Genomic DNA, 9,301 nt, shown 5'->3' with positions numbered 1-9,301 from the left:
AAACTTGGTGGGACCGATTTGGGTAATAAGCGAAACAGAGAGTTGGCCAAGCAAACTCAGTGGGGCCGATTGCATATCTCGGTGGGACCGAAAATGTTGCAACAGGTAACAGAGAGTTTGCAAGCCCATCTCGGTGAGACCGAGATCCCATCGGTGAGACCGAACTGTTTAGGGTTTCTGGCAGTGGCTATGTCAACTGAACTCGGTGGCTCCGGATAGAAAGAATCGGTGGGGCCGAGTTGGATATTTGGTGTGGGACATATTTGGAAGTGAGAAAGTGGTTGAGGGCTTTGGAGCATATCACTAAGCACTTTGAGCAAGCAAGCCATTAAGCAACACCTCATCCCTTCTTAATAGTATTGGCTTTCCTATAGACTCAATGTGACCTTGGATCACTAAAATAGAAAATGTAGAGTCTTGAGCTTGGAGCTTGAGCCAATCCTTTGTCCTTAGCATTTTGAAGGGGTTCCACATCCTCTAGTCCATGCCACTTCATTGTTGAACTTATCTGAAACATACTAGGTAAAAGTGTTAGTCTAACAAGAGATATGTTGTCATTAATTACAAAAACCACCTAGGGAGCACTTGTGCTTTCAATCTCCCCCTTTTTGGTAATTGATGGCAACATACATCAGAGCTTTAGATAAAGATATAGAGAATAGCAAGTAAAGCTTTGGAAAGACATGTAACATGCATAGGCTCCCCCTACATGTATGCAAACATGTGAAGATGGAATATAGAAGCATGTGAGAGCATAACCATGACAGAGTAGCAATGTGTTACATGTATCTTGGCTATATGCATCAGGGCAAAAGATATGAATATGGGAAATGTACCTTCATGCCCATGAGTCCTTCTTGCAAACAATATGTACATTAGCAAGAATTTCTCATACACATGACTATGATGCATATACTTACCTTGTGGTCTTGAGTTGGCTAGGATGGGATGAGCCTGCGTAAACAAGGTTAGATAACACAGATGCACCCACTAGCTAGAGCAAACAAAAGAACCCACAAGAGTACCAAGACTGGAATGACATGTAGAGTGAGTACAGAGTACCACGATAGATATTGACATGTCCCCAAAGAGAAAGATATGAAATGAATTTAATAAATTTCTTTCCCTTGGATGTCTTGCTCCCCCTGAATCTAGCATGGGATACTGGGAGAAGATAGGGAACAGAAAAACAGAGCTCAAAGAAACAAATGAACAGAGCTAATGCACATAAGCACATATGAACATGTCTTTCCCCAAGAAGACATGTGGCATCTCTCCTCTTGAACATCAAGCATCTGGGATCCTTGAAGATTACTCTTTCCTGGAGTATTCCCTCCCCCTAGAGATCTCTCCCCCTAGAGATATGATTAAGCTTTGATGTGATCTCTCTCTCCCCCTTTGACATCAATTTCCAAGAAGGGTCTTCTGGAATTTGTTGTGAATGGGTTCGGTCCTTGAATCACAGTACAAAGCATTAAGGTAAATGTGATGCTTGCAGAGGACAAGATTCATTGAGTGGATCTGGATCAAGAATAAAGCAGGAATAAATGGCAAAATGTTTTTCCTGTAGTGAAATCAGTGTCACCGAGTTGTATGCTTCGGTTGCTCCGAAAATCTTTGGCTAGACCGGAGACATGAAACCGGTGGAACCGAGTTCATCACAGAGAAAAACACTTGTCACCTCAGCTCACTGGACAAATAAGATCTCACAAAGATTTGCAATGAATTGGATGCAGAAAATGCAGAACAAAAAACAAAGAAAAGAAGCTAAAAGATCTAGATGAAGTTTTTTTTTGAAAGGGGAAACAAATATGCATGAGACAATGCAAGAACACAGAAAAGAACACAAGAGAACTTCATCTAGAGTTGGGCGGTGACAAAGTCACCTATGTTAGAGTATATTGACTTAGGAGTCAAGTGAGATCACTTGATCATAGGTCGTACTCATCGTTTAAGCTCAAAATGGGGTTACCATTTTTCGTTTAAGTATCTTGATGTATTCACATCTTGTCGAGTTGCTTTGACTCGTGACTTGGAGTAAAGCTACTCTAAGATGGAATAACATACCTTGGGTGGCGGTGTTGATCTTGATCATGTAGTTGAACTTGTGTGGGTTGCTCAAGGTTGATGACTTGATGTAGCCCATCAAGAGTTGGGAGCACCCTTTGGATTTTGAGTTCATCTACCTACATGGGTTAGTTTTTGCAAGGAATAGCACTTGTGTATCCAACATTACAATCATGAAGCTCAACATAGAATTTGTCAAAGGATATGTTTGAAAGGTTTCATGCTTCCTTGTCATCAACCACCATTGTGTAGAGACTTGGTGATGTAGAGGTTGCTCAAGATGTGAGTGAGTTGCAATCTCATAGAATTAGATTCATCCAAGTACCTACAAGGGTTAGATAACATGCAAGATGCAAATTTTCAAGACATAAGATAATCATCATAGGAGAAATATCAAGTGATTAGTCGTAAGCTCAAGTCTTGCATGTATCCAATGGAGTTCCTACTCCAGGTTTGAAGCATCAATGATGTTCAATTCACCTCTTAACCTGCAAAACACTTTCTCATCAAGTGGTTTAGTGAATATATCCACTAATTGCTTATCGGTGTGAACATGCTTAAGGTTTATGTCACCCTTAGCAACGTGATCTCGAATGAAATGATGACGAACTTCAATATGCTTAGTTCGAGAGTGTTTCACGGGATTGTGAGCAATCTTGATAGAACTTTCATTGTCACAAAGTAATGGAACATGTTTCACATATATCCCATAATCTTTAAGAGTTTGGGTCATCCAAAGTAATTGAGCACAACATGAACCAGCGGCAATGTATTCCGCTTCGGCGGTGGATAAGGATACCGAGTTTTGTTTCTTGGAAGACCAAGACACAAGAGATCTACCAAGGAATTTACAAGTACCCGAGGTGGACTTTCTATCAACCTTGTCACCAGCATAGTCCGAGTCGGAGTAGCCAACAAGATCAAAGGAAGCCCCCTTTGGATACCAAATGCCAAAATTTGGTGTATGTATTAAGTATCTCACTATCCTCTTCATGGCCTTAAGATGACATTCCTTAGGAGCATCTTGATATCGTGCACACATGCACACACTTAGCATGATATCGGGACGTGAAGCACATAGATATAACAATGAACCAATCATAGAGCGGTAAACTTTTTGATCAACCGGTTCACCATCTTTGGTCAAATCAAGATGTCCACTAGTAGGCATGGGTGTAGTCATACCTTTGCATTCTTGCATATTGAACTTCTTGAATAAGCCCTTGGTGTACTTCGTTTGAGAGACAAAGGTGCCTTCCTTAGTTTGCTTGATTTGCAAACCAAGAAAGAATTTGAGTTCACTAATCATAGACATCTCAAACTTCTCCGACATTAGCTTCCCAAACTTTTCACTAAAATGAGGGTTAGTTGATCCAAATATAATATCATCGACATAAATTTGGCATACAAATAGTTCTCCATTAACCCTTTTAGTAAAAAGAGTAGAATCTATTTTTCCAATTTCAAAGCCTTTTTCAATAAGGAACTTGGTCAAGCATTTATACCATGCTCTAGGAGCTTGTTTAAGACCATAAAGGGCTTTGTGAAGTTTGTAGACATGATTAGGTTTCTTAGGATTGACAAAGCCGAGAGGTTGCTTAACATAAACTTCCTCCTCAATTTCACCATTTAGAAAAGCACTTTTAATGTCCATTTGGTATAAAGTGATATCATGGTGATTAGCATAAGCAAGTAAGATGCGAATGGACTCAAGTCTAGGAACGGGAGCATATGTCTCACCATAGTCCATACCTTCGACTTGTGTGTAGCCTTGGGCGACGAGACGTGCTTTGTTGCGAACCACTTGTCCATCTTCATCTTGCTTGTTGTGGGACACCCATTTGGTACCGATGATGTTGTGGTTGTTGTCGGGCTTCTCGACCAATGTCCACACTTGATTTCTCTCAAAGTTGTGTAGCTCTTCATGCATAGGGTTTATCCAGTCCGGATCCTCCAATGCTTCTTCAACCTTCATAGGTTCAATGTTAGAGATGAATGAGTAATGTTCACAAAAGTTAGCCAAACGAGTTTTAGAGCGAGTGATTCTCCCGGTTTGGATATCATTGTAGATTTGCTCCACAGGATGATCTTTAGCAATTCTTACTCGAACTCGTGAAAGCTTTTGCTTGGGTCTTGGTTGAGCATCTTCTTCATCTTGTTCTTCTTCTTGGCCTTCTTCATTGTTAGCGTTGTCGTTCTCTTGTCGTGGTGGAGAAGGAGGTTGTTGACGTTCGTCTTGGTGCACTTCCTCGTTTTCTTCATCTTGGTGTGTCCCACTCATGGATGCTTCCGTATCAACTCTTGGTTCACCTTGTCGTGAGGTAGAAGCTTCCACTTGGATGGACGAGGTACTCTCCTTTATCTCCATTGGACGAATCTTGCCAATAGACAAGTCTTGGATTGCTTCCGAGGGATCTTTGTATCCTACATCAATTGGCAATTGCTCTACTTGCGAGTCGTTAGATTCATCAAACTTCACATCTACCGTTTCTTCAACCTTTCGGGTGAAATTGTTGTAGACACGGTATGTGTGAGAGTTTGAGCCATAACCAAGTAGGAAACCTTCATGAGACTTAGGAGCAAATTTAGAACGACTATGCTTATCAAGAATGTAGCACTTTGAGCCGAATACTCGAAAGTATCCAACTTGGGGTTTGTTACCGGTGAGGAGCTCGTATGCCGTCTTGCCGAGTAGCTTGATACTAAGTTCATGATAAATTAAAGTTCAATTAATCATATTACTAAAGAACTCCCACTTACATAGACATCCCTCTAGTCATCTAAATGATCACATGATCCATATCAACTAAACCATGTCCGATCATCACGTGAGATGGAGTAGTTTTCAATGGTGAACATCACTATCTTGATCATATCTACTATATGATTCACGTTCAACATTTCGGTCTCCGTGTTTCGAGGCCATATCTGCATATGCTAGGCTTGTCAAGTTTAACCCGAGTATTCTGCATGTGCAAAACTGGCTTGCACGCATTGTATGTGAATGTAGAGCTTATCACATCCGATCACCACGTGGTGTATCGGCACGACGAACTATAGCAATGGTGCATACTCAGGGAGAACACTTATACCTTGAAATTTAGTGAGGGATCATCTTATAATGCTACCGTCGTACTAAGCAAAATAAGATGCATAAAGGATAAACATCACATGCAATCAAAAATATGTGACATGATATGGCCATCATCATCTTGTGCCTTTGATCTCCATCTCCAAAGCACCGTCATGATCTCCATCGTCACCGGCTTGACACCTTGATCTCCATTGTAGCATCGTTGTCGTCTCGCCAACTATTTCTTCTACGACTATCGCTACCTCTTAGTGATAAAGTAAAGCAATTACATGGCGATTGCGTTTCATATAATAAAGCGACAACCATATGGCTCCTGCCAGTTGCCGACAACTGTTACAAAACATGATCATCTCATACAACAATTTATATCGCATCACGTCTTGACCATATCATCACAACATGCCCTGCAAAAACAAGTTAGACGTCCTCTACTTTGTTGTTGCAAGTTTTATGTGGCCGCTACGGGCTCTAGCAAGAACTGTTCTTACCTACGCATCAAAACCACAACGATTTTTCATCAAGTGTGTTATTTTAACCTTCAACAAGGACCGGCCGTAGTCAAACTCGATTCAACTAAAGTTGGAGAAACAGACACCTGCCAGCCACCTGTGTGCAAAGCACATCGGTAGAACCAGTCTCATGAATGCGATCATGTAATGTCGGTCCGGGCCGCATCATCCAACAATACCGCAAAATCAAAGTAAGACGTTGGTGGTAAGCAGTATGACTATTATCGCCCACAACTCTTTGTGTTCTACTCGTGCATATCATCTACAGATAGACCTGGCTCGGATGCCACTGTTGGGGAACATAGCATGCAATTTCAAAAAAAAAATCCTACGATCACGCAAGATCTATCTAGGAGATGCATAGCAACGAGAGGGGGAGAGTGTGTCCACGTACCCTCGTAGACTAAAAGTGAAAGTGTTAGGTTAACGCGGTTGATGTAGTCGAACGTCTTCACGATCCAACCGATCCAAGTACCGAATATACGACACCTCCGTGTTCAGCACACGTTCAGCTCAATGACGTCCCTCGAGCTCTTGATATAGTAGAGGGTCGAGGGAGAGTTCCGACAGCACGACAGCGTGGTGACGGTGATGGTGATGTGATCTGCGCAGGGCTTCGCCTAAGCACTACGACGCTATGACTGGAGGAGTAAACTGTGGAGGGGGGCACCGCACACGGCTAAGAGAAATCTTGGTGTCCCTTTGGAGCGCCCCCCGCCCCCATATATAAAGGAGGGGGAGGAGGTGGATGGCCAGGGGTGGCGCGCCATGAGGGGGGAGTCCTACTAGGACTCCGTTCCTAGTAGGATTCGGACCCCCTTTCCTTCCAACCGAGAGGGGGAAAGGGGAAAGGAGGGAGAGGGAGAAGGAAAGAGGGGGGCCCTCCCCTTGTCCAATTCGGATTGGGCAAGGGGGGGCGCGCGCCTCCTTCCGTGGCCTGCCTCCTCTCCTACACTATGGCCCATTAGGCCCATTAACTTTCCTGGGGGGTTCCGATAGCCTCCCGGTACTCCGAAAAATCCCTGAACCTTATCGGAACCATTCCGGTGTCCGTATATAACCTTCCAATATATGAATCTTTACCTCTCAACCATTTCGAGACTCCTCGTCATGTCCGTGATCTCATCCGGGACTCCGAACAAACTTCGGTCACAAAAACACATAACTCATAATACAAATCGTCATCGAACGTTAAGCGTGCGGACCCTACGGGTTCAAGAACTATGTAGACATGACCGAGACTCATCTCCGGTCAATAACCAATAACCTGCATGCTCATATTGGTTCCTACATATTCTACGAAGATCTTTATCGGTCAAACCGCATAACAACATACGTAATTCCCTTTGTCATCGGTATGTTACTTGCCCGAGATTCGATCATCGGTATCCTCATACCTAGTTCAATATCGTTACCGATAAGTCTCTTTACTCGTTCCGTAATGCATCATCCCGCAACTAACTCATTAGTCACATTGCTTGCAAGGCTTATAGTGATATGCATTACCGAGAGGGCCCAGAGATACCTCTCCGATACTCAGAGTGACAAATCCTAATCTTAATCTATGCCAACTCAACAAACACCTTCGGAGACACCTGTAGAGCATCTTTATAATCACCCGGTTATGTTGTGACGTTTGATAGCACACAAGGTGTTCCTCTGGTATTCGGAAGTTGCATAATCTCATAGTCATAGGAACATGTATAAGTCATGAAGAAAGCAATAGCAATAAAACTAAGCAATCATTATGCTAAGCTAACGGATGGGTCTTGTCCATCACATTATTTTCTAATTATGTGATCCCGTTCATCAAATGACAACACATGTCTATCGTCAGGAAACTTAACCATCTTTGATTAACGAACTAGTCAAGTAGAGGCATACTAGGGACACTCTGTTTTGTCTATGTATTCACACATGTACTAAGTTTTCGGTTAATACAATTCTAGCATGAATAATAAACATTTATCATGATATAAGGAAATATAAATAACAACTTTATTATTGTCTCTAGGGCATATTTCCTTTAAAATTACGAAGCCACACTGCAGTTTTCACCTGCTCTCTACCTAGCTTCGCTAAGCCATGACTCACAGAGTTGGCTTCGCGGTTTATCTTAATAATAGATACATCTCTTTCCTCGATATGTTCTCGAATAACCTAAACCCTAGATGAATATCGAGATGTGTTGGGCGTAGATGGATTCACCAAAGTGACCTCTTCAGAACTATCGGTCTCCAACGTCAACGGCAGGGGTGACCAATGTAGGGCAAGGGCGAGGCCTTCCTCCGTTGCTGCCAACTCCGCGTCCACCGCGTCTGCACAGCCGAAGAGGTACCTGCATGCAACGAAGATAGACGATCCCACAGAATCTCGGAGTGCCATCCCAGTCCCCACTGGTTTATTCATGAAATCGATCCATGTGGGAAAGGGATCTAATGGAAAAAGCACTGCAACGATTAAGGTGAAGACTATACAACATGGTGTTTGTTTCCTGGGAGGAAGAATATGTGGAGGGGAGGTGGAGGTGAGGCCTTGATTCAATGGACGAGGACGAAAAAGGGAATTTTGTCGTGACACGGTTTGCGCTCACTCTCACTGAAGAATGAATCCTAACACCGGTCCACACGCTTTGTCAAGTCACAAGTATGAGGTTTGGGGTATTAAATTGGACCCCTTACGTTGTCCTCATATGCCCGGACTATCCGCATACCCTCGTACTCAATCCATACATGGAGGCCTTGTTGACACCAACTGAATGACTGGTGAAGACTTGTACCCATTAACGAACGATACTTCGGTGCCTTAAGACACCTACCTTTGTGTCTATGACATATGAACTCAACAGGTGGCTGGCCCACATGTCAATGACCCAAAGGGCATATACTTTTAAGGCACCGAAGCTGCTTCCGCCATTGACCATCGTCGAGAATCAAATAACAAGTTGGTTGTATTACCCGGTGTCCGATCAGGGACGAATCTAGGGGGGGACGAGGGGGGGCGAGACCCCCCCCCCCAACGATCGCCTCGTCCCTTGACAGCGATGGCTTGTTCGCTAAAAAAAATCACGTGCGCACTTGATCGTAGCTCGTTCGCCCCCCCTATGCCTCTTGGGCCTTTTTATTAACGTGAAGCCTGAGCCCATATATAGTCCATTTGCAAGTTAAAAACACAAAGTCCACGTAAAGAAGAATGCTATGCAGCCCATCGTGGTCTCTTCGATAGAAAAAGGCCATCGTGGAAGGCAAAGTGGCTTGTTAGTTGCAGCCACTACGCGGGGACAGATCTAAAAAAACATGTCTATCGCTGCTAATATCTCCCTTTCCAAGCCGCCATGAACTGTAGGCCTGCTGCGATCGGATCTGTCCATCGCGCTCGCGCTGTTGCGCCGCCATCTAGAAACGGAGAAGGGAAGGGGACGCCAGGACAGACATGCGTCGATCAGCGGACCACGGACAGGTTGCCGGCAAGCCGGACGCATGGATGTGCGGCAACAACATGAGGGGAAAAGGTATTTTATTTCGCATCAGATTAGTTCGTGGCTTTACAAATTATTGAAGAATAATCATACACGGTAGGCATTAAGAATCAAATTATGTCATTTTTAGTTATCATTTGTGCTTGTGTAGAT

This window comes from Triticum urartu, chromosome 6 (genome assembly GCF_003073215.2).
Source record: "Triticum urartu cultivar G1812 chromosome 6, Tu2.1, whole genome shotgun sequence".
Taxonomy (NCBI): Eukaryota; Viridiplantae; Streptophyta; class Magnoliopsida; order Poales; family Poaceae; genus Triticum; species Triticum urartu.
The sequence above is the reverse complement of the archived record's forward strand: the minus strand, read 5'-3'. Positions refer to the sequence as shown.